This window comes from Lathyrus oleraceus, chromosome 7, assembly GCF_024323335.1.
Source record: "Lathyrus oleraceus cultivar Zhongwan6 chromosome 7, CAAS_Psat_ZW6_1.0, whole genome shotgun sequence".
Classification (NCBI taxonomy): domain Eukaryota; kingdom Viridiplantae; phylum Streptophyta; class Magnoliopsida; order Fabales; family Fabaceae; genus Lathyrus; species Lathyrus oleraceus.
Window position 1 is genome coordinate 56,713,359 of NC_066585.1, and position 26,468 is coordinate 56,739,826.

Below are 26,468 nucleotides of genomic sequence, written 5' to 3' on the forward strand. Positions count from 1 at the left end.
AAAATTCATAGCTCACAAACCACAAATGATAAATTCACAAACTCTATACCAAAATCACCATGAGTGTGTCTAGTTTAAACACAAAAAATTTGGGAGCCATTGGATACATTCTCATCATTTCACAATTGATTTGGCAAAGTGTACAAAATTTGGTCACATGTCACAAACCCTAGCACCATTTAAAAAACACTCATCCAAAAATTCTGGAAAAATAATGATAAAAAAGTAGAGATCATGATGAACACAACACAAAAAATCCCATTGAATTTGGATCAAAAATGAGCAAGTTATGATTTTTGGAAGATTGGTTATAAAATGTGAAATTAAAATGAAATAAATGGAGCAAGAATGGCAAAGTTGTAATATCATGATTCACTTAACCAAACGCAGTCGTTTTGGGCAAGGATTGAAATGTTTTGATTGGTTGTTGAGGAAAGCCAAGCCATGCAGCACGAAAATGGGGGAAAATCTGGGCAAATGCAATGACCTAGGGTTTCACATCATCATCCCTCTTCCAAAATCGAGTTTCTCAATTTCTCCCAAAAATGTCAATTGAATACACCATTGTAATCATCAAACAACACACAACAACATCCTAACATTGGTTTTCATTAATTTGAGCTACACAACAAGAAATCAATGGAAACATTTTTGAGCATCAAACTTCATTTCACCACATCTTCATGAATACACATCCATTTCAAAAAAGTAAAAGCATCATGACAACCAGCATAGAAAGACCTTTTAAAAACATGTACCAATTTGACAAAAGAGGGAGGTCGAATCCATACCTATTTTTGAAGGACAGTTGTGTTCTTGATGTTGTTTGGCTATTTGGAAGTGAAACAGTTGCACCTTAGCTATGCCTTGATGTATGATGAAGATGCCTTGGCTTGGTTATGTGGAATTTCTGGACTGTGTTTTAGAAAATGCCAAAAGGATGCAGTCTTTTAGAATGTGAATGAGCAATGGTTTTTTCAGTTGGTTATGTTGGTTTGTTGTATTTCAACATGATGCTTAGATGCAGCTTTAAGCAAAGCCAGGTTTAATCTCCCTGGAGTTTTTTGGAACAGGTTTTGAAAGGTGCAAGAATGGGATTTTTAGAGCATGAGAACCAAGGCTTTTTGCTGTGAAATGTTGGCTGTAGCTGGTTCATAGTGACAGGAAGATGACCATAATCTGCTCTCTCATGTTGCTTTTGGCAAGGCTGGTTTTGTTCTTTTGTGTTTGGACAGAAAAAATGATCTTGGCCAAGAGTGAGGAGTTTGAGAGAATGGGAAGTTGGTTGGAGGCTGCTGCTACTTCATGACAGCAAGTGAGGTTTGGATTGTATCAAAGCCAGGCTTAGTTCATTTTGTGAGTTTTGGGATGATTTGGTAAATGCAAGTGAGGTGAGTTTGAATGAATGAGTGAAATTGGTTTGGAGTTTGACAGGTTTTGGAGAAAAGAATGCCTGCTGTTGAGAAACTGCTCTTGGATGCTGCAGGGTTTGGTTTTTAGGGTGTCCTTGACAAAAAATTTCGAATGGCCAAGAATGAGAAGTTTGGTTGTGTTGGATGGTGCTGCTGTCATTGGTTTCTCATGACAGAAAATCTAGGTTCAGAAATTTCTGTTTGGTGTTGTTTTGTGGTTGTGGTAAGGCAATTGCAATTCAAAAATGACAGCAGGAACATGCACAAGGTCTGCTGTTTCGTCTTTGCCATGCTTTCTCTTGACAGTTTTTTTGAAATGGCCAAAGTAAGGTGAATCACCTATTGGATGAGTGATTTTCTATATGTTTGGTGCTGTCCAAAATGTGTTTGTCCAAGACAGAAAATGATGGCCAAAAATTCTGCTATGTGAGAGTGGTACAAGTATGGTTCATGAGATGCATTTGGTGAGAACATGTACTTCCTTCCCTCAATCCAAGCAAATTAGCATGGCCTCCTTGTACTGTTGGTTATGGCTGCAAAATGTGTTCATAATGACAGAAAAAAAATACTGCATAATGCTGCTGTTCCTTTGAGGTACAAGGCATGGTTGTGGGATGTATGGGGTAGTATGGTGAAATTGTACTTTTCTTACAATTCAAGCAATCAAGCAATGGCCTCATGTACTGCATAATTGAGCTTGCAAACATGTTTTAAATGACATTTCTGAGCTGTTCCAATTGGCCAAATGTTAAAAAAATGTTTATATCAAAAAGTCAAACATTGGTCAAACTTGCATTTAAATGAGATAGGTCAAAAAATGCCATTTTGATTGGTGAAGTTTTGGCTCATGAAATTTATATTTTTGGAAAGAGGGGATCAAATGTGACTTGTAGGAAAAAACCCCACCAAAATTGGCCAAATGGTTTGGGAGATATGGCCTTTTGAAGTTCAAGATTTTCTGAAATCGATTCGATCATAACTTGCCAACCACACATGGGAATTGAGAGTTCTTGGACTTTTTGGAAATGGGAGAACAAAAAATTCATTTGAGGCTTGTATCATGATGTAAGTTTGAGGATCAAGACTTTCCATTTATGGCAGGTTTCAGTTACAGGTCTAGTTTCCATTTTTGGAAACTTTTGATCTGGCTTCAAATTCTTCCATGATGGTGTTTGACATGATATATGAGGACTATTTGGCCATGAATGAGCTCTCACAAACCAATTCCAATCATCAAATCACTGATTAAATGGACAGTTGACCAACAGTTGACTTTTAGGGTTTCTGCCTGACTTTGCATTGACTGATGACTTCCAAACCCTAATTCCTTGAGAACTTGACTTCAAATGATGTCCCAAGTTGTATGAACTCTTGATTATTGATCATGGTGCCCAAATTCCACAAGAATGGCCACCATCCACTGCTTTGACTGACTGTTGACTTTCTAGGGTTTTTGACTGTCTGTGCATAGACTGATGACCTCTGAGCCTTCAATCCTTGACCAAAATACTTCAAATGGATCCCCAAGTCATGTGAACTTGTTGGACAAACCCTAGGGCCTTGGTTCCTTGAGAAACACCTTTGCTTGATTGACTGACTGATCTCCTGATCAGTTTGACCTAATTTCTTGATTGGCTTGCACTTGAGGCAAAAGAGGCAATGCAATGCTATGCAATGGACCATGATATGCTATGACCTAATATGAAAATGTATGTACAATGATAGGTGCAAATTTGAGGTGCTACACTATGCCAGCGCCAGATTAGAGGGCGCTTAAAAGCGCTGTTATAGGCCAAAATAAGCGCCCTCTTTTCCCTTATTTGGCGTAGTGATTACTTGTCCAAGAGGTCATAGTGTTTCTAGCTCCTTCAACTAGTTAAAGGACTCAAACAAGGGAATTCTTGTAGGATCGAGTAAAAATCACTCCAGATGGAATCTTGGAGTGCTTTGGTTTATAGAAGGTGGATTGGTTCAAGATTTTAGATCTTGGAGGCTTTGCAGCATGGTGAACAGTGTGAAGCTGAAGGAAAATCAAGAATAACATTTGTATAGCTTAGCCATTAGATCTATTTTCAGTATCTATGATTATCATTTGTACAAAACGGAACCATATAAATTTTCTATTAGTGTAAGACTAAATAATTTCAGATGGCTTGACATTGGTGACTGAATTAAGTGCAAGCAAGGACGACACATTAAACCAGTATAAATATCAGTGTATATTTTCTATATCCTTTTATCTTTTAATTTATGTATAGAATTTGCATATTTTTAGGTTTTATATTCTTTCTAGTTTTCACGTGGTTATGTTTTATATTTCATAACGATTTAATGTCTAAGTTTAGGCATGTGTAAGATCTAGTATAATAAACATTTCTTTCTTGTGATTATTTTGGAAATTATAATTCTAAATTGTTGTATCTATTAATCCGATTTTATTGAACATATCTATTTGAACATAATTGGACTAATTACCATATCATTGATTAGTTAATTCATCATCATCATCTTGTTATCATTGATCACATATGTTCATCAATTTATTGGCATAAGCTTTCAAAATCACTTTTCAAAACTTTTGTTGTCACGCTTTTTAAATGTTTTATTAGCGAAAGGTATATTATTCCCCAGCCACAAACCCCTTCTATTCCATTCTACATCCATATTCAAACCAACACCACTACAATCTCACCATTTTACCAATCCCATGTACAATTCTCCGCTAGTTTTCAGTTTCCATCTAAATTAATTTTCTCAACTATGTAGATGGGAAAAAACATTAAACTCAGATAAAACTATATAATTATAAAGCATAAATTATTACAAAGATAATCACTAAGAGTTACATAGATCATATGTTTAGGATATGATCATCTATATGAAAACTAATCAAGATAACTAGTCACTCATTCTTAAGGGATTAATTACTTTAACAATAGAAAAGCAAAAAAAAAAGACTTACAAGCGATTAGGAATGACCCCCAAATGCCTACATTTGTTTTCCCCTTTACTTGGTACAAAAATATGGCTTAGACACTCTAAAAATTGGAAACATGATGATTATACATATTTTTTCTAATTAAAGATAAAATTACAAAATCGCACAAGTGCGCCACTCTAGCCCTAGATTGAACCATTATTGTGTGATTTGTTGACTTGGAAGATTCTAATCATAAAAAAAGCCCCCCTTTAACTTTGGGAACCAAGGGCTTAAATCATGCCAATTGGACATTTGGAGTGTCATTATGCTTATTTGTTGCTCAATAGCATCACTCTATATATGAGTGCCACTATTGTGCTCTTCTTGCACTTTCTTCTCTTATTGTTTCATTTCCTGTGTGTTAATCATCTCATTACTTTCTCACCGTAACTTCCGTTGTAACATACCATGAACTTGTTTTGGTTAGAATGGTTTTTGGCTCACATTGGTATTTTTCACGATTCTTCAGAATCTTTATTAAAACCTACAAAACATAAACGAATTAAAAGCAAAAGTACTTTAAAATGAAGGAAATTAAGACTAAAAATGTGATATAAATAACAGTCATTAATCCTTTTATCACTTTCTAGGTCCATAAGCATAATACATATAAAACATGAGTTTAGAATAAGATGAAAGATCAAATATGTTTGATAGATTAATCTGGGCATAATTCCATGATCACATCAAGTACATAAAATACATAATAATGTAAAAAATACGTCTTTTCATTCGCCTTTTTTCCAGCCTTAAGTAAGGTGGACAAGATATACCTTCACCTAGTAAATTTTTCTTGTTCTTGATGTTTTCCATTCTGCATATGATTCCCTATTGAACTTATATTCTCCTAGAAAATTTAACTTGTTTTCAGACCATGCTTTATGTTTCACTTTCGCTAATTAAGCCATAATTTTCCCAACAAATTTGGCTTGGCTATGCCTTCTAAGTCTTGGGTCAGATGCTTTGTCTATCTCAGCATTTGATCCTTTTATATTTTACTTTCTATCTTTTAGCCTAAATTTATTAAATGGATATAAAATAGAATCAAATTATCACGACAAATCTTAATTTAACAAAAATAGGGGGTTTCTTATGTTACTACAGGTTTAGGTAACCTAATAAGTGTGTTAGTATGATAGTAACAATTGGTAAATTCCACACTTATCAACTCTACTCAACTTAGCATTTTTTTCCTAAAACAAAAGTAAGACAAACATGGTTTTATTAGTACATGCATACATAATTCAAGGTTTTGATCGAACATGGGTTTCCAACAACTTGCATGGCTTTATTCGGAGCTAGATTCAAGGCAATCACAATAATATTAAAAATAAATCAAGTATATTAATAAGTTTCTATAAGACAAAGGATAAAATCAAATATGTCATTCAACTAATAACCAGTCATCCATTTCTGACTCACAAGTAGTTCTCTCAGAAAGGTGAGTGTTTCTCTCTTACCATACAACTGCATTCACTTCAATCATATTTATTATCATCTATGTTAATGCAACAAATTTATCAATTCATTGATCACTATGGTATTTCTTATGTTTAAATGTGGTTTGGCTCTAATAAATTATTGTTTTTCTTGAATTCAAAGAGCCTTTAGATTCAAGAGAGAAATCATTCATCATTTGTTACACATTCACTTTTCCTTTTCTTTTTCATTTCCTCTTTACCATAAAATAGGATTCTTCTTTCTAATTCTTTGTATTTTCTTTACATTCTTTTCATATTTTTTTCTTTGTTTAGTCAATTTATTTCTTTTTCAATCCTACACCATTTTCAAATTTTCATTTTGGATTATTCAACATACTTCTCCCTAACTTTCTTACAACCTCATTGTGTAATTATTTCTATCCCAATCCTAAAAACAAGAGACATTATTTTATTTTTCTTTACAGGTTTAGGGTTGTAATTTTCAAAAAGAAATAATTTTAAACTTGTTATCTTTATAGGTCATGTGGATTTCCTCAAAAATCCAAAAATAAATAACTTTAAATCTTTAGCCCTATTTATAGATTTCAGAATATTTTTTCATTCTTTACGTGATAGAGTACTCATCCAACAAATTTGTCTTTTAGATTTCTTAGCGCCAAAGCAATCTTCAAAACCTCTTTTGAAACGCCTTTAATTTTTCAGGTGAGTTGTGATCCACCCATTGGATTTTCCATGTTTTGTAACCCACATATTTTATATTGGATTCTATATTCGAGGATGAATCCTCTCAACAGATTTATTATGTTTTGCAAGTCAATCATTTAGTCTTGGATTCTCTTGTCGAAGATAAATTTACCCTGTGAATTATTCTTAACTTTTATCTTCAAGACTTGGGTTCCTTGTTCCATTTTTGTTTGAATTTTGATTATTTTTATTTTCTTTGCAATCCTCTAATTTAATACATTCAAAAGTTCATAAAATAGTAGCAATGCATGATTAGATCATAACATTTATAATATGCATAAACTAGGGATTTAATGCATTACTTCATATGTAAGTAAGTGAATATGTGTGTAAAAACAATAGTGAAAAACAAGTAAAATACTCACTTATTGGGGTTCTATGTGTTGTGTAAGTAACATTATGGTTTTGATGATGGCAATTGTCAAGTATGTTGATGACAATTGTCAAGTATGCTTAGGAAAATTGTTTAGGGTATTGATGACATATGTAAAAGATGTTTTAATCATGATGACTCTTTCCGATGGTTCTTGATGATGACACCCTTTCAAAGAATAAATATCTCAATTTCAATGCAAGATATTGTTTAATCAAGTAAAGTAACTTGAACACGTGAAGATATGATATTGAAAATTGTAGTTATGGTCTTGAAGCTTGAAGGCTTGAAAGTGTGAAAGCTCATATGGTCCTACGCTTAGGTTTTTTTCCTAGTCTTGGTCAGTTTAATTGTAAAAAGAATAAGAGTAAGTCTTAAGGTACTAAGACAATACGCGCGCGCGCGCACACACACACCCAAACATCTTAACTTTTGTTAAAATCCCTTAAAGCTAATTTGAGAAAACACTTAATTGATTGGAAACTTGTTTGGTCAATTTGGAAGATATTATACACTATCTAATCAATTAAAATATTATTCTAATAAATTAGAATGAAAGTATAATGCCTCCTAATTGATTAATGAGCTTAATAATCAATTAAGTGGTGTAGAATTAAAAACTTTCCTATTTTAGTTTGGTGAATCGATTAATACATGAATTTAATTGACTAACTCATTAAAATGGGTCATTGATTGTTTCGTTTTTGAGCCAAAACTTTTCTCATATAAATGAGGTTTTTCCTCATTGCAAAGTACACTAATTTTTTGAATAGAAACTCTTCTTCCAATTCTTTATCTAATTCTTTTATAAATTTTCTTTTTAGATAAAGTTTTCTTATTGCCAAGAGAGTGAAAGGTCCCTTATAAAATTTGTTGTACTACTGTTGTACTGAAAGTCTTTATTCAAAAGTTTAGTCTCTTGTGTATTATTTTTGAAGGTTGCAAGCTTAATATGTTAAAAACTTAGGAAACAATAATTAAGTTGGACCTCTTAAAAACTCTTGTAGAAGTTATTGAGATGAACCTGTTAAAAACTTTAGTTTAACATAACCATGTAAGATATTTCTTCTGCATATTTAACATTAAATATGCAGAGTTTTTTTATATTAAAAAAACTTAAATGATTTTAAAACATGTAAGATATTTTTTGTAAAATAAATCTATCATAAAAGAAAACAATATGTTTTAGAAATGATCAAAATGCCCTACTTGATGCTCAGCCCTCCACATCATTTGTTTTCTTAGCCTTCCAATTGAACCTTTTCCTCTTGGTAAGCTTCCCAATACACACCCTTTTGAATTCTTTTTGTTCCAATATCTTTTTATACTTTCTCTATCTTTCTTTCTCTAATGCTGCAGATCTGAGTCTTCCTCTTCTTCAAACTTCTCTCTTCCTATTCTTTTTTCATGTTTTTCTTATGCTCTTTTAATTCTTTCTTCCAACTTGATTTACGAAAATAATTTAGGCGGTCTGTTGTTATCACGGTGATATATCTGTGGCGGATACAACATATTTCTGGCGGTGAGTATGGTGGTGGTCGGAATTGAAATGATTGATGTGTTTTACCGACGATCTGGTGACGATTGTGATCTGACTGAAATGTTTTACTGATTTATGGTAAATGTTTTGCATGATTCAATATTTTGTTTATTGATTTTTGGACAAGTTTCTTGAAGGTTATTATTTATCTTCAACCTTAAACAAGAATCAAACTTACCGTATCAGTCGTAAGAACTAAAAATCAGAGAATCGTCATGTTTCCCAAAAATTAAGAAAGTTTGTTTCTTTAGATGCATTCGGAGATTTGTCTCTTCTTTTCTGAACGTTGTTGTTTCTTTTTGTTATTTTACAGTGTTTGAAATGGATTTCTTAAGTGCCGAATTTTGTTGTTTTTTTAACATTATGAAACCTTCTCAGATGTAAAATCTTCATTTTAGGGTTTGTTTTCTATCAATAATATTTTCTGTCAATAATGACCCATGATTTTGTTTAATATTTTAGTTTTGTGGAGTTATCACAGTCAAGGTGTGAACAAGACATTTTTCTGAAACTCTTGTTATGGAAGCCCTCCAAAAGATGGTGCTAGGTTGGTAGTGTTATAGAAATTAACTCATCTTTTTAAGTTTCTATTGTGTATCTTTACCTTTTAAACACATGGTTGATATATGCTGACAGTGAAATTTAGGCATCTACTTGTGTTGAAGAATGGAGAAGTTTTGGCTTTACTTGATATCACAAAGTGTTATTGATAAAGGTAAAGCAAATGCAACAGCTTTTGAAGGAGTTGAAAAATATTGGGGATCAACTAATTTTGATAAGTAGTGTATTTTCATTTTCATGCTTAGCTCTTTGAAGATAATTGTGGCTTTCACAATGTCTTAGATCTCTTACTCTTCACTATTTTCATTTCTGCATTAATAGGTAATATATTTCACTTTGTTTAAAATCTATTTGCTTCAACATAATGAAGGATAACTCTCAGCTTCATCATCACATAATAGTTTTCAAATACATTTTTTATGCATATTGTTCTGATCTTCTTATGTTTCTTGTATTATGATAGATATGTCAATTTAGAGAGATGGTTCATATGATTCTTTACTATCCTTATGATTATTTATTCTTGAATATTTTTTATGGATCTTCTATGTATATTTATTTTCTAGATCTAGAAATTTATGATGAAAAAAAGATTTACAACATAAAGGGGATAAAACATGTTGGGAAAAAATAAAGAAAAATTGTTATAACCAATTATAGATTTTGACTAGAGGTTGAAGATTTGACGAGAATGTGAATCTTTTGCTGGACACAAAGGTAGATCTCATTTTTCTTTATCCATGGCTTCTCCTCTTATGTTTGGAACTTTTTTCTCTTTTAAAAAAAATTATATTTTGATTCTCAAAAGACACGTTCTTTTTACTATTTTCTGATTTGATGTAAGATTGTTATTATTTTCCTTTATTTTATTAAATATATTTTGCAAAAAGTTGGACAAGGTGAAGAAACTGTTGTGAGGATATGTTCGGGTCTATCTCTAATAGAAATTTTTTTATTTCTCATTGTGTTGGATAACAAGTAGTTCTTATCTTTTCATGTTTCTGGTGATTTTTTTCCTACCCTTATACTTCTTTATTTTGAATAGATTTTGATGGATCTGCTATGTATATTTCTTTTTTAGATCTGGAAATTTGTGAAGAAACTGTTGTGGAAGACCTGTTTGAGTCTATCTCTAATAGGAAAATTTCGATTTTCATTGTGTTGGATAACAAGTAGTTATGATCTTCTTCTATATCTGATATTATAATAGATATGTCAATTTGCATAGATGATTCTTACGATTCTTTATTTTTGAATAGATTTTGATGGATCTGCTATGTATATTTCTTTTTCAAATCTGGAAATTTGTGATGAAAAAAATATTTACATCATAGAGGAGTAAAACATGTTTTCTCTTCATATTTCCTAGGTTAAACTTTGATCGTAACCCTATTCTCCTCACCTTTCAATAGAATAATTTCCAAAGCAAGAGAAGAAGGGTTGTTGATAAACCAAAAAGGTTTTAAAACATCTGGTTGGAGTCCCTTGAAGCTAACAAAATAATTACAGACACTTGAAACTACAACAATAACCAGGACATCACCATTAAGTTATCACATACTCTGGACACCCTATGTACTTAGGGATGGAAAAATTATGCTCACCCTTCCAAAGATATCATAGCCCTTAGTAAGCATCATAAACTTCTCCAGGACAACAACAGTCAAAACAGACATAAGATGTAACTCCAGGAGACACAACAAAGAATTGATACTTTGCTTCACCAGGAAGAAATGTGGTGGGCCCAAAGAGTCAAAATCCATTGGCTCACTGAGGGAGATAGAAACACCAATTTCTTCCATCGAAAAGCCACTCAGAGAAAAAAAAGCAATAATATTACTACTATAGATAAAGGCGATCACAAGTTTACTTGTATAGAGAAGGAAATCCATAACAACTTAATCCAGTTCTATAAGAATCAGTTTGTTGTTGATACCCTTAGTATACATGATGATTGCTTTCCCCCCAACTACCACAAGTTACTGAGGATATGAAGGGTAAACTCAACTCCCTTTTCACTAGGGAGGAGGTTATCTTTGGTGTTAACCAAATTAAGGGGAATGATGCCCCTGGTCCTGATGGGATGTCTGCAAGATTCTACCAGACTTATTGGGAGATAGTGGGAGAGAAAGTCACCCAAAACATTCTCAAAGTTCTCAACAACCAAGACAACCCCCTAAAGATATAATAAGACCTTTATTATCCTCATTCCTAAAAAGCATAACCCTTCCAAACCCACTGATTATAGTTCGATAGCCTATGTAATGTTATCATGAAAATCATAACATAAATCATAGCCAATAGAATAAAATCCATCCTTCCTAACCTCATCATTGAGAACCAAAGCGCTTTTGTTCATAAGACTTATAACTGATAATACTATGGTGGCTTTTGAAACTTTTCATCATATAAACAAAGTCTCTAAAAGGAAGAAAGGAATGATTGGCATTAAATTGGACATGGAAAAAGCTTATGACACACTGGATTAGAACTTCATAGAAAAAACCCTGAGCAATATTAGGTTCCCTAGAAGAATTACCAAGTTAATTATGGATTATGTGTCCACTGTCTGTCTCTCTATTCTGATCAATGGCTACCCTACAAAGTTCTTTCAACCTACTCGTGGAATCTGACAAGGAGATCCCATTTCCCCTATATTTTCATTCTTTCTGCTGATGTTTCTTCTAATCTCATTAATAATGCCATGAAAGCTAACAAGTTCAGAGGTATATCTTTTGCTAGAAGGGCTCCTAAAATTACTCACCTTTGCATATGACCGTCTAATCTTTTGCCAAGCTGACAAACAGGAAGCCAACACTCTGAAGGATCTGATAACGAAGTATAAGGACAGTTTAGGGCAAAGAATTAACCTTCAAAAATCCCAAATGATGTTCAAAATTATACCCCTAATGACATAAGGAATTATTTCACCAATTCCCTAAACATATTGACAATAACCAAACTAAAATCAACAACTACCTTGGTCTCCCCATGACAGTAGGAAAATCAAAAGTCAAAAGCTTCAATTTTCTTCTGGATAAGTTGAGAAACAAACTCAGTATATGGAACACCCATCATCTTTCCTATACTGGTAGAGCAACTCTGATTAAATATATGGCTCTGGCCATTACCTCCTATATCATGAGTTTGTTTCTCCTTCCCGAAAGTCTCACTGACAAAATGGAAATCCTTTCTTCTAGATATTGGTGGGATGAGAATACAATTCACTGGAAAAGTTGGGAGTATCTCTGCAAGAACAAGACTAAAAGTGGTTTGGGTTTTAGGAATTTGTGTGATTTTAATGAAGCCATGTTGGCTAAGAAAATATAGAGGCTCTATGCAGAACCTCAGTCTCTTATGGCTAAGATTCTAAATGCCAAATATTATCCTAATCAAGATATCCTGAAGGCTAAAGCTGACATAAACACCATTTATCTTTAGAAAAGTCTTGCTTACAGCATTGAAATAATTAGTAAAGAAACATGTTGGACCACTAGGAATGGTAAAAAAGTCAACATTTGAGAAGACATTTGGATACCCTCCCAGTGTAGGTTTAAAGTCCTAACACAAAGGCCCTTGGAGACAAGGACCAATGGAGTTTAGGACCTCATGATAGGGGAAAAAAATTGTTGGAACCAAACAAAGCTAAATAATACCTTCCTAACTATAGACAGAGCCTGCACAAACAAGATCCCCTTAAACAACCTAAATGAAAAAGACGATCTTCGTTGACAGTCAAACAAGGATGGGATGTATTTGGTTAAATCAAGATACACGACATTAGGAATTGGAAGAAAGTTAAAGATGAGGAATGCTCCACTACTGATGGAGAGAAAGAGATCTGGAAGAAGATCTGGACTAGTAAGGTCCCTTCGAGGAAACAGTACTTAATATGGATACTCTTAACTATCATTCTCCCTGTTAAAAGAAATCTCAGTAGAAGGAATATCCCTATTTACTATTGATCGGAGAAATAGAAAGTGTACTATTTTGCCTTTTGTAGTAATAAAAGGGAAATTCCCCGAATGTTGATCTCAAGGACTGCACGTTAATATTGAGTTCAAATCATCGTTCAATTAAACCAAAAACTAGTCTTGGGGTTTTTAACTTCAAACTTATAAAAATAAGGGCAAATAAAATAAACACCGTAAAATAAGGGTTTCAAGGAAAAAAATAACATGACAGGGAAGGTGTATAATTTGTCCCTGTAACAACTCTGAGTCACTTTTGCATCAACAAATATCAATTCACTACTAATAGTTCTCAAGGGTATTTTCTCCCAAGGCCTTGGTGAGAAAACCTTTAATCATTCAACCCTAATATCTATGTCCATAGAAAATTACGGTGAAATTAAGCCTTATTATATCAAGAATTATCTGCTTCATACAGGGTATCCCTAGTCCTAGGTAATATCTATTACGGAGTAATCTTATGAAAACCTCATCAATGGCAGCCCATCCAAATTGATAATCATACAAAAATCTCAATTGGTCAGAAAGAGAAAGAATTAAACACATCAAAAGATTACCGTAATTATGAAGACAGATATTATCAATTGATCGTTATGTTCGCAAGTGCACGAATCGTGTCAGAGTAATATAAAAGAATATCGATCCCATAGACACCAAATCGTCAATCTATCGATTACTATCATTACGATGTTTATCTAAGGCGGTATAAAAGAGATATTGATGTTGCAAAATAACAGTAAATAAAGAAAATAAATACAGTGCAGATAAAGACAGGTTTGAATGTATTTCACGTCAGTTAAGTGCTGTCTCGATTGTCTAAATAGAACTACTTACGAGGCAATATTTTCTACTCTTGAAAAGAATCAATTTAATGGGAACTGTCGCTTTCGCATATTCAGAACGAGTTTACCCTTAAATTAAGGCCTTTTATTGTCACTTATAAAAGGTGCACAGAACACCAAAGTAGTAAACTTATTTTTAAGAAATAAGACTCGTAAACTTAGTTGAAAAGTGATTTTGATTTGGAAAGTTTACCCAAGGAGTTTCCTGATTTTAAATCTATCAACGCGTCCGAAAACAGTTTCAAAAATCGTTTTTCCTTAAAGTGGTAAAAATTCCTAGTTAACTAAGCCAGGGTGCTTTCGCACTCCTTGAGTAGTTAAAACTAACCAATATGTGAAATTAAAAATCAAACACAATGATTTAAAACTAACCAATATGTGAAATTTAAAAATCCAACACAACGAGTTAAAACTAACCAATATGTGAAATTTAAAAATCAAAATAGCCTTTAAAGTATTTCTACAGATTCAATATCTAAAACATCTCTTTAACTGCGATCCTTACATTCTAACCTTTGAAAGATTTAGCTAGACATGGTAATACAAACAAACACAACGATATTGATCATGGTGAAATGTTGTTTTAGAATGTAAGGCGTAAAGAACGAGTAAAGCGAGAAATAAAGATAATGGCGAGAAATTTAAATAAAGTAAAGACAATGGCAGGAATTAAATAAAGTAAAGCGTGGCGAGAAATTAAATAAAGTAAAGACAATGACAGGAATTAAATAAAGTAAAGCGTGGCGAGAAATTAAATAAAGTAAAGACAATGACAGGAATTAAATAAAGTAAAGAGTGGCGAGAAATTAAATAAAGTAAAGCATGATAAGTAAAATAAATAAAAGCGATTAAATAAGAACCTGCTCCAAACGGAGGCTTTAAATCTGGTACAAGGAAAATAAACCTTCGACTCTGAAGATAAAGACGACAGCAAAATCGAAGTGCTCCAACTCAATCTCACTAAGGTGGGATAACCCCCCGATGTGACGGATTACCGCTTTTACGGATGATACATATAGTCTTACTGTTGCAAACTAAGTTGGATGAGTTGGAAATGAACTAGAACGACCTATTTATAGAGGATTTCAGCAGCTTGCAAAGACCATGGTGCCCTTCAACTTCTCCTTAGTGGGAATGTGAAATACAAAGGTGGCGCCCGCCATGTGTGGAAATGGGAAAGTTCATGGGATCGTGGCGGTTACCTCCTGGTTGAGGGCTGATGAGTCATGACTTCCCCTATAGCGGCCGCCATGCATAACGCCATGTGTACAATATTTTCCGAAAAACCCTAATTTTAGGTCTTTTTGCTTCGTTTCTTCTAAAAGGGTCCCGAAAGAGATAAATATCTGAAAACAACATAAAAGAGAGCATAACACAAGCAAAATATTAATAAAGACCTAATAAACATGTCAAATCCGAGTCAAAAACACGGTGTGATTCAGTGTGATCAAATTCCCCCACACTTAAACCTTTGCTTGTCCTCAAGCAAAAACTCTTTATAGCTTGTGCAAGAAAAACAGTATCAACCAGAGTTAATTCAAGGCCAAAAAAACTTATAAGTTCATTCAAGGAATGTATCGATAGGTATTAACGAATCGAACTAAGGATATTGTAGTGACACTTCCCGTAAATGCGGTCATAGGCTTCGTTCCTATACAAATCAATCCACATTACCCCACCATACCTAGGCCTTCTTTTCGTCTTCTTCAAGTCCTTTTCATACAGTTGCAATCACATTAAGCCCGTTATCCATACATAGTCATAGTAAGGTGACCGGTTAGTGATTATGATCTTAAGCATGGGGCTCTGGTACATAAGTTGGTGTAACCCCTTTATTTAACCCAATTTGTAGTTGTGGGGGATTGGATCGTAATCCACCCTACCAAGTTCAGCACCAGATACCTCTGAACCAACCAACAATAGGCATATTCTTATATTTTTTATTTTATTTTTCTTCTGCATGTTTCGCGAATGTCTTTTTTTTGTTGGGTTAAATGATCGTGTAAGAGTCACCTAGCCCGGATTTTCATACAACTAGAGAACAAAGCAGGAATTTTTGTGATCATTCACTTATATTCATCGGTCCCCTACGTAGAGCATGCTTAAGCCGGAGCTGACTGCAAGGATAAACTACTTAAGGACTTATTTGGAACAAAAATTAGGGCCACAACATATGGGGTATCGGCATCGACTCTTATAATCATGAAGTCTACGGTGTTAAGACAATGTCGATTTTTAGAAAAAGTTTTCCCAAGTCTTTTACATCCCGTCATAAACATGTCTTATAGCCTGAATATTCAAGATGCATTGTTGTCTTAGCTCACAATTTTTTTGGTAAGGTTAAAGAAATGGGAGAAATACGAAAACACTACACAGATGACTCGTCAAACACATGTTATTTATTGAAAGAAAAAGCAAACAACTAAAACACACAAATCATACTAAAAATAAAGAAAAGCATAAAAAGCGATAAAAATCTCCTCCCACACTTAAACCGAACATTGTCCTGAATGTTTCGATATGAGATAGGGTTGGAGTAACCTGGAAGAGAGGGAGAGAGAACTATGAGTGATCACCGGTACCGTCACCGGCCTGGTCAGGATGCCTTGGTCGATGACGCCTGGTATGAGTACTAAGTCCTTCTTGCAGCTGCCTAGAGCGACCTAAGAGAGACCCTTGGGTGGCCTCGATAAGTGCGAAGTGACGCTCAATAGCCTTTTGTTGGCGATGCTGCTCATTAGTGATCGCAAGTAAGGACTCAATGATAGTCCAATGTGCTTGCTCACTACACTGCTAGAAGGCTACCATAAAACTCATATTATCTGTCAGTTGTTGGTTTATGGTATTTAGAAGGGTGTCACACCTTTCCTCACGAGCCAGGTGCTCGCGCCACATCTCCTCAGTGATTTAAAAACCGGGAGCGGTACCTGCAAAATGGTTAGAAGAAGAAGGTGCAGTGTGTACAGGTGATGCAGTAGGAATATCATGAGCAGGTGACTGGTCGTGTCGGTCATACTCATCATCGGTCCCTTGCTCATCGTCCATATGAACATTAGGTGGAAAAGGATCGGTAAAAGGTAAAGCATCGAGATCATACGTCCAGTTCCTTGCACGTTGCACATCTGTACGCTGGGAGCAAGGTAAAACAACACTCGGTATAGCTACACCATGGATCATGAGGTGATAACCACCTGCTCGCCGCACCTTACATAATTTTATATCCTTCAAAATTTTTAAGTTAATGGTGCGGTGAGGGAGTGGTTCTAAGGTGGCTAACTCAGTGTTGAGATTTAACGCTCTAGCAATAGAAGTAATTAAACCGCCAAAAGAAATGGTTCCTCCCTTTTTAAGAATGGTGGACATATGCGCAAGCATAAAAGGAACAGGATTGATCCTGCGATTAGTGAGGCAACCCTGTAAAAATAGCAACACACGGGCATTTACTTTGTTAGATTTTTCCCGACCAAATATAGTACATGCCAAAAGATATCGAAAAATACGTATGGTCGGGTTATGAATATTGGAAGCTAAAATTCCTTCAAAGGAAGTGACAACCACATTTGATAATCTATTCCAAAAAGTAAATGCTTCGAGTGCCCATTCAGTATATAAGGGTGTCTCACAGATGGCACCCTCATCATAAGGCATTCCTAACAAACCTGCTAAGACATCGGTAGTGTACTCGTATTCCACATTAAACATTCTAAAACAAACGGTACCAACCGTGCTAGCAGTGCCAGGGTAAATAGTGTAAATTAGGGAACTCAAAAATACCCTAGTCATCCTATCATAGGTGGGTGCTTTATTAGCAAAAATATCGTGTAATCCTAAAGTATCAAGCATCTGGAAAACACTATGGTATGTCCCTAAAGTATATAAACAATCTTCGTCTACATACCTGGTAGCGAGGATTTCCCGAGATTGCAATTTTTGTAAAATCTTGTTTTGTCGCTCTTTGGGTTTTTCTCCGCGAAGAATGATGTTGTTGAACTCCATTCCGGCCATTAATGGTTAGTGAAGAGAAAAGTGGGTGTTTATGGAAAGGGAGTGAAAAATGGAGTTTTGGTGGGTTTTTGGTGGAGAAATGGATGACTGAAGTTTGGAAATGGTAATGGCTTGGAGTTAAAATGAGGAAGTTGGGATTTTTCATGGACTTTGGTGGAGTTGGGAGGAGGAGAAAATGGATTTGGAGAGGTTGAAGAAGGTGAAAATGATGAAATTAGGGATTCTCTCCCGTTAAATATTCAGACCTCATGGCGTCTGCCATGAGGCTTATGGCGCCCGTCATGGCTTCGGAATTGGTTGGGCCGGATTTGTTCATTGCTTCTTGGGCCATAACTTTTTGTCTTCATTTTTGCAAGAAGGGGGGTGCACATAGGTGTAAGACCCCAATTTTGTCCCCAAGATCCCTCATGGCCCATATCATATCATATCATGGCCTCAAGGATCATTGCATGCCCTAGCTTCCCTCCTAGTGGGTGGGTACCTTGTGAGTGTGGTTCTTGATCACCAAGAATGTATTGTATTTGTATATCATTGTTTTTCATCTGTCTATTAACCAAAGGTACAAAAATATTGTCATCTAACCATGTTACTTGCAGATGAAGCCAATTAGGTCAAATCAGTCAAAGTCAGTCATTGAGATAGATGGTGGCCATTCTTGCAGAATTTGGGCACCATGATCATTCATCAAGAGCTCATATGAGTTGTGACATCATTTTGGATCAAGATATCAAGTGGTAGGGGCTTGGAATTCATCAGAACATGGTTCAGTCAAGCAAAACCCTAGCAAAGTCAACCTTGGTCAACTGTCCATTTAATCAGTGATTTGATGGTGGGAATTGGTCTGAGAGGTCTCATTCATGTCCATATAAGCCTCATATAACATGTCAAGCATCCACAGTGAAGAAAATAAAGTCAGACAAGAAATTTCCAAAAATAGAAAGTTGACCTGTAATTGGAATTTGCCAAAAATGGAAACTTCTTCTCCTCAACATTACATCATCATACAAGCTTCAAATGAATTTTTGCCCAACATGAAAGTTGAAGATCTTGTTCTCCCATTTCCAAAAAGTCTAAGAACACTCATTTCTCATTTATGGTTGGCAAGTTGTGATCAAATCATTCTCAAAAGATTTTGAACTTCAAAAGGCCATATCTTCCAAACCATTTGGCCAAATTGGGTGGGGTTTTTTGCTACAAGTCCTATTTGATGTGCTCTATCCAAATATTTCATCACAATTCATCAAAAATTCACCAAGCATAATGGCATTTTTAAGGTGGTTTGAATTAAATTAAGTGAGGTGAAAAGGTTGACTTTCAAAATAACTATTTCCAACCATTTCTACCATTGGCAAATGTTCAGAATTGGCATTTAGAGTTTGCCCAAAGCCCAAATTCGTGCATGTACATGCACCCCCATGCAAACTTGGTTGATTTTTAGCAAAGGGCAAAAACACTTCATTTAAGTTAACACTTCAATTAACCAACTTAAACACATGCTAAACAGACTATATATGGACATTTTCTGCAGAAACCCTAGCAGCCACTATTCACAAACAGAAAAAACTCTCTTGCTCTCAAAACCTCATTTTCTTCATTTGGAACTTTTTTCTGAAAAATCTCAAAGAACACGAGCCTTGGTTAGTTGTTCCATGATCCACCAACCTTTTTGAGCTCATTGCAAGTATCATATTCCATCTGTAAGGCCATCTTCCACTACTGTTTTGAAGAAGCTTCATCCATGGCAGAATTCAAATGGAGCTGTTTCGAAGATTGTTTAGCTAAAATACCTCGACCATTCATCATCTAAATCAACTTTGGTCATCTGTTTCAGCCTTGCATAACCAAACAACCACTGCATCACCACTGCACTTCAAATCTAGTGAGTTTTCGAATCTCTCTATTTCCAAAATCATGCCATGCTTTAGATAGATCTTGCTTTGCTGGTCACAATGAGCTTTGAATCATTAAAAATGGTTGAGTATTTTGAAAGTTAGGTTGAATTGAAATTTGATGTTTAAATATGTTTCTGCTCGATTCATTCATGACAGCATGTTTTAGTGAAAATGAATGCTAGATTATTAATGTACTTGGTCTGCTGGTTCTAATGGTATGCTTGATTCAAGTTTCTGGGAAAATTGTTTTTCCATGGATGAACATGACCACTGTAGCTCGAAACCCTAAATGATGAACCCAGAAAACGCGTTTGTCTGTTTGAACTCTCTGTTTTGCATGAAGAAACACTGTACCATTGCCATGCACGAATTGCAGCGTGACACCTCACTAAGTGAAACGCAGCGTTTCACTTAGTGAGCCCAGATATTACCAAATTGCCACCGGTTTTTAATTATTTCATTTAAATCATTTTATTTCAATTTTTATTTCATTTTGATCACCAAACTTCCAAAAATCATAACACACTCATTATTTGTCCAATTTTCGTGGGATTTTTTGCAAAATACTCCTCTTGATCTCTAGTTTTTTATCATGATTTTTCCAGATTTTTTGCATATGTGGATTTTAAAATGTGCTAGGGTTTGTCATATGTGTCCATTTTATGTATGTCTTTCCAAATTGATTGTGAAATGATGATACATTATCCAATGCTTCCCAAATTTTTTGTGCTTAAACTAGACATGTTCATGGTGATTTTGGTGTAGAGTTTGTGAATTTATCATTTCTGGTTGTGGAGTTATGATTTTTTGATTAGGGGTGTGACAATTTGTGTCACACCATTCATGTCCAACTTCATGATTTTTATTACCATGCTTAATGAACTCAAATTGGTTTGAATTTTTGCATGAACATACTTGTGGATGTCTAGAATACATGTGAAGTTTTATGGAATTATTGATGGCATTTCCTAATTGTTTGGGATTTTCTCCCCTGTTTGGTCATATGTTAACTTTTTGTGACACATGTTTTCATTTGCTTTGTGAAATTCTCATGCTTAATTGGATGAACTTGAAATTTGACATGTGATTAGTAGACATCTTAAGCTTTGTCATGGTTTTGATCCCATTCATTTCTCATATGTTGTCACTGTTTTATGATTTATTGAAATTGGTGCATGTTTGGTTGACTTCTTTGAGCATGCTTGAACTTGCCTTGCCTTTATGATTTTCATTGACCTACTTCCCTTGATCCAAATAAGCTGAAATTTGATATGCTTATCATGTTATGGTTGATGTTTGATCATGAATTATTTGATGATTTATTAACATGTTTGTGATTGGTTTTGAGCTAAATCATTCTGTTGACTTCTTTGAGCTTCTATATGACATGCTTTGACTTAATTTGCTTATGAAATGATGATGATGATTGATATGAACATGGAACCAATTGAGTTTGTTTCTTGATTGTTTGAACTTGATTTTGGACACTTGTCACTTGCTGTTTTGATTTCCTTATCTCTTTTTGACCCTAGGCTTGTCCTAGTGGTCATGTTGCTCATGTTTAAGTTTGTTGTTTCAGGTTAAGCAACAAATACCCAAAGAGATCAATACAAATTGATTGAGCTTGATTGATTATCATGACTAACTTGTTTGTTTTGTAGGTTGCTTGGCTCACATGCTTTGAGCCTTGTGCATTGCACATTTAACTGATTGTGTTGACTGATGATCCCTATCTTATTTTGGTTTGACTTTGAGTTGTGTACTGATTCTGTTTGACTGGTTTCAGGTACCTTTAGTTTCTTAGTTCTTTAAGAACTTGCTTTGCTTAATAGCAATTTGCATTGAGGTATAACTTCTTATCTTCATGTAGTCTGGAAGACCTGGCCTGTTACTTGGCCAGGCAACTGTCTGAAGTCCTCCTTAAGAGGCAATGCTTGTGTGTGTTTACATTTGTCCCAAGCAGGAAAAGTCCTTTAAATAAGGCAATTGGTAGAACTCAAGAGATATGCAACCTATCTCCTACTATTCTGTGAGTCACTCACATTGCTCATACTACTTGTGTTTGATGCATGTTGAGTAAAAACCCAAGATCTATAGAGTCTAACTTGTGGAGAGAGTTCCATCTTTCTGAACTCCCACACCTTCCGATATTCCAATGCTCTCCCTGGCCAGGGATAAGAGCAATGAGGCACACCCCTCATATCTTTTCATCTGCTTCACCTTAGCCCCTCAATGGCAAGGTTTAGAGCACCATTAACCCTATTCCAGTTGGCTTCAATGCCTAACCCTTTGTGTGAGCCTGATTGTTTGGTTATAGTGTGTGCTGAATGACTTTAATTGATTGATTGCTTACCTCATATACACATGTTTGCTTGTATGCTTCGTGCATTTATCATCATTAATTGCTCATTAGTGCATGATCATCTCATTTGTCTTTGTGACATATCCTTGTTGATTGCCCATTGAGGACAATTGTAAGACCATCCATTGGCCATTGTTCCTATGATATGGAAGTGAGTATAAGACCATCTCATTGGCCACTCATCTTCTCTTTGCTTGGTGTATTTGCATTTGTTGTATGTGAGGATGCAATTGTAAGTCCCTGCAAGTTGGCATTTGCTTTCCTATGATCATATGTTGGATATTGGTATAAGCCCAGACAGATTGGCATCCGGTATCCAAGTGTCGTTTTGTTTTAGGAGATTGGAATAAGTCCATCTATTGGCTTCCGATATCCTTGTTTCTTTGTTTAGGAGATTGGTGTAAATCCATCTATTGGTATCCGGTATCCGCTTTTATTTGTGAGATTGGAGTAAGACCATTGAGTGGCATCCGGTATCATTTGTTTGCTTATTTTGTTATTGCTCATTGCCTATTCCAAAGGACGCACTTGAGTCATCTTCTATATGATTTCAAGAGGTGAACCTTCTAAGAAGTTTTACAATCCATCCTCATCCATTCATCCCTCTTTGTCCTAAACCTTTTCACACATTGCTTTCAAAACTTGAGATAAATATTGTGCAAACATCTTCATGCTTTTAAATTAAAAACCTGGACCCCAAGTCCTTGACTTTTTCAAACTCCATTTCATAATACTTCTTTTGAATCAATCTTAATCATACTTTGACTTTACTTTCATAATCACAATCAATTAACTTCACCCATTCAATTGTTTTGGCTTTGTCCATTCCTGCTAAGTTTTCATGCATTAGCCAGAGGTTTCAATTATCATTGTGGTTGATGTAAACCTCACCTTATCTTTAGTGAGTCGACTATAAGACTTCCGTACTGAAAACAGGGTTAACCCCTCTAGTACGTCGAAGCTATCCTCGCATGGTGGATGTTGGTCTTGGTCGAGTTTTCTCCCATTGATAATGAAAAGCCTCAAGTGCTATTGTTTAAAATTGAACTCACTAACTTTTGGAAATCTTTTAGCCGAACTACGGCGTTTTGATCCTTACCTTTGATGGAAGGTACGTAGGCAACGGGTTCATCCGTTCGAACACAAAAACAATAAAAATTGTATATTCTTTTCTCATCATCCCAATCATGTTTGCACAATACTTATGTCATAACAAATAACAATTTAATACAACAAGTGTGAAAAGGGCTCCCTAGGAGTACCTAGGACGTAGTGGGTGCCTAACACCTTCCCATTGCGTAATTTACACCTTACCCAGACTCTCTGATCTTTTCATTAGTTTTCTACGCGTAAAACTTCTTAGGCTTTTGTTCGCTTTTTAGCCAGTCCTTTGGATAAATAAAAGTGCGGTGGCGACTCGAATTCATTGTATGCTTTGCTTATGGTTTAATCAATAAATCATATAGCGACGAATACACCGCTACAATAGGTTTCTATGGTATGTTGTTTTTTGATTAAGCTTGACAAAATAAAATAAAATAAAAATAAAATAGTAAAGTGAGATAAAATAAAATGGACATAAAAACATAATAATAATAATGCATATATATGTATATGTGAAGAGTTAGTAGTAAGTCACGGTCGAGAGATCCTAGGAAAGAAAAAGCAAACATAAAGTCAAAAGGAACAATAAAAACAAGCATAAATAATAAATAATGGGAAATAGGTAAATCAAATGGCATCTCTCGATCAGTGATAACATCAATGCTCAGGGTATAGTGGAGTCTCATCGACTTCGTATCCTCGGAGATCTGCGATCTGGTGTCGGAGGTCGGCGATCTCATTATTCAGTATATCGGCTTTAGTGGCATGTGTGGCATCTGACACTTCGACCTGCAAAGCAACGTCAGCTAGCTCCTGGCGGAGCTGGGCTATCTCCATACGGAGCTTAACCAGCTCAAAATGCATGATTGGACTCTGAAAATTTGGATTATTGGTGAGCACTTTGATTCTGGTAGGTGCGATTCTCTGCTCATCTACTATCTCGCCTTGGCCTTCTATGGCATAGGCCCCAATTGGCCTGATCAATAACACAAGTTACCTGAGGGTCCAGTAAGGTAAAGTAGTGAATAGTCTCACCCTCGATCAAGAGCCTGTATTGATCCGGTTGGAAGGAAGATCTCCTCATGAGGCCACGGTCCAGACAGAAGTCAATATCCATCAAAGTATAGCTGCAGTAAGACGTCAGGTGAAATAGTCTTCTATCAAGTCCTAGGGCGGAGGCTATATGAGTCACCGTGCTTCCAACGTGTATAGGGCTCACATCGGAGCGAGCATTAAGATAGAGACTCTCGATCAGAAAAGCTCCGCAATCTACTGGGCATGACTGAGTGGTACAGTACATGAAGAAAATCTCTTCCGCACTCACATGTGTATCAGGGTCACTCTTCCCCAGGAAGGTGTGGGCAACAATCATCTGAAAGTATCTGAAAGTAGGATTATGGATCTTGTTAGATATTTGGGTGGAAGGGTCAGGGCTACCTCCACATGTAATGTCACTCCAGAACTTCTCAACGTCTCTACTCAGGAAATGGCTCATGGAGAGCTTAGATGAGGCATCATAAGCAGTCTGAAATCCAAGTAATTCACTGAAACGCTTGTGGTTGAAAGTGTATTTTGTCCCAAACAACTTGAAATTAATGTAGCCACCATCACTAGCGTGACCAACATAGGGTTCGTAGTTCAGCGAGCTCAAGAACTCCAAAGTGAGGTTCTTGTAAGTCACATGCATCACATCAGTATATTCATCCCATTACAACTGATCGCAGGATATCTGGTGGGCAACATTGGACGCTGGGAAAGCATGGCGTAAGGTTGCTCCTGAAATGGGTCACGAAAGATCATTCGCATATTGTCAAATATTTCCATCCTGAAAAGTTAGGTTAAAAACAGAGGACACCTGAAATCGCAAATATTGTAAATGTTAGTATATATATATATATATATATATATATATATATATATATATATATATATATATATATATATATATATATATATATATATATATATATATAACAAATGAAAATGTAAATTGAAATAGTAAAAGCAAAGTAAAGGAAAAGAAATCATGGGTTGCCTCCCATGCAGCGCTTGTTTAACGTCGTTAGCTTGACGATTCAAACTTTATATATCAGAGGTAGGAACTGGAGGGTGATCAGAGTATGGCCAGGACATTCTGTGGGGATGTCGCCTCCTTGATATTTCTTCAGTCTTTGTCCATTTAGCACAAACGGATTATAGGAATTGTTCCGGATTTCAACTGCTCCAGATTTTAGGATTTTGGAAACCTTGAAGGGGCCTGTCCATCTTGAACACAACTTACCTGGAAAAAGTCGTAATCTCGAATTGAAAAGGAGAACAAAGTCGCCTATATTAAATTCCTTTTTCACAATCCTTTTGTCATGCCATGCTTTGGTCCGTTCTTTGTATATAATGGCATTCTCGTAAGCGTTCTGGTGGAGTTCCTCCAATTTGTTGATATCGAGGATTCGCTTCTCGCCAGATGCTAGGTAATCCAAATTCAGGGTCTTTATGGCCCAATATTCCTTGTGCTTGAGTTCAAAAGGTAAGTGGCATGACTTCACGTAGACTAACTAGTATGGTGTAGTTCCAATAGGGGTTTTGTAAGCAGTTCTGTAAGCCCACAATGCTTCTGTAATCTTTTCAGACCAATATTTTCTAGATATTGAAACAGTTTTTTCCAAGATTTGCTTAATCTCTCTGTTAGAAACTTCTACTTGGCCATTAGTCTGGGGATGATATGGTATTGCTACTCTGTGTTTTACTCCATACTTTCTTAAAAGTTTATCAAATATCCTGGATATAAAATGTGATCCACCATCACTTATGACAAGTCATGGTACTCCAAATCTGGGAAAAATGTTATTTTTAAACATATAGATGACTACTCTTGTGTCGTTAGTGGGTGAGGCTATAACTTCTATCCATTTGGACACATAGTCAACGACTACCAAAATATAATTGTTTCCCATCGAAGATGGAAAAGGTCCCATGAAATCAATACCCAGACGTCAAATAATTCCACTTCTTGGATGTTCTTCAAAGGCATTTTGTCGCGTCTTGAAATGTTTCCAACGCACTGGCACCCGTCACATTGGACAATATAAGTATGGACATCACGCCATAGTGTTGGTCAATAAAGATCAGCTTGAAGCATCTTAGCGTGCGTCCTGGATGTGTGATCACACTGAATCACACTGTATTTTTGACTCAGAATTTCATATGTTTATTAGGACTTTATTATCATTTTGTTTATATTAT

At 35.4% G+C, this 26,468-nt stretch overlaps 1 long non-coding RNA gene across 1 annotated transcript; it reads left to right on the forward strand.

Moving 5' to 3' along the window:
• The first annotated feature begins 8,228 nt into the window (after nt 1-8,228).
• Nucleotides 8,229-10,326, forward strand: LOC127106754 (uncharacterized). Its single transcript, XR_007795479.1, has 4 exons — nt 8,229-8,569; nt 8,954-9,038; nt 9,128-9,769; nt 10,134-10,326. It is a non-coding gene; the product is annotated as an uncharacterized LOC127106754 (long non-coding RNA).
• Nucleotides 10,327-26,468: the final 16,142 nt, after the last annotated feature.